The 860-nt window shown below is 38.7% G+C and overlaps 1 protein-coding gene across 1 annotated transcript in view; it reads left to right on the forward strand.

The window, feature by feature from the left end:
- Nucleotides 1-860, forward strand: part of LOC119588783 (phospholipid phosphatase 2-like) — a gene marked incomplete in the record, with an annotated part of 69,865 nt that continues 69,005 nt past the window's right edge. The window contains 1 exon segment of the mRNA XM_037937427.1: nucleotides 1-23.

An 860-nucleotide genomic window follows, 5' to 3' on the forward strand; every position in this document is an offset into this window, starting at 1 on the left:
CCGTACCTCCACGGAATCAACAGGTAGGTGAAATAACTACGTGTGTGCTCGGTTTTAATCTGTTTTCATCATGATTGCTCCAGGGGCACAGAAGGGGGATGGTGTAGGGTGTAGAGGGTTGTTTCGACAGTGTGCGAGGTGCACCGCGGCAGAAATTTATTAATCACACATTAAATTTCCTTTCATCATTCAATACATATGTATAATGATATACGGTGGACAGATTTCCACGCTCAATGAGCATTTCGGAAGGACAGGTCATTGACACTGCAAATACACAAGAAGAAGAAGCAAAACAGGGTAAACTACATTGTCCGTTAAGTAGTCCACTGGACCGAACGAAAAATCACAATGAAATTTACTTTTTACGCGCGTTTGTTTCTTACGGCTGTCACATGTTGACAGTGATAAGGATGATGTTGTTGCCAAGGATGATCGAGTACGGCGGTGATTGAGTTGGTAAAGACATCAGTGCTAGTGCAAGTGCACCCAGAACTTCTGTGTTTATATGCAGGTAGAGAGAACTGACTACAGAAATAAAGTCATTACCTTAAAATGTCATGCGAGATTTTAAAAACAGTAAAAAAAAATGAAGTACGGTGTACTAGCGGTATACGGAAGTGTTGAAACAAAATTTGGCTCTTGATTACAATTTTATTGGACACGTTTCGGATTTTATCCAGATAGTGAAAGAGATGTAATTTAGTGATATGTAGATTTTGAGATAGAGATGATAAGACGCAAGTTGGCTGTAAAGTAGGAAATCTGTAGTCATAATGGCATTTAAGGGTGATTGTATAACTGTATAAACGGGTTGACATCCTTATAAGGTAAGTATACATAATACATCATTTTTCTTT

The sequence above is a fragment of the Penaeus monodon genome, chromosome 24 (assembly GCF_015228065.2).
Source record: "Penaeus monodon isolate SGIC_2016 chromosome 24, NSTDA_Pmon_1, whole genome shotgun sequence".
Lineage (NCBI taxonomy): Eukaryota > Metazoa > Arthropoda > Malacostraca > Decapoda > Penaeidae > Penaeus > Penaeus monodon.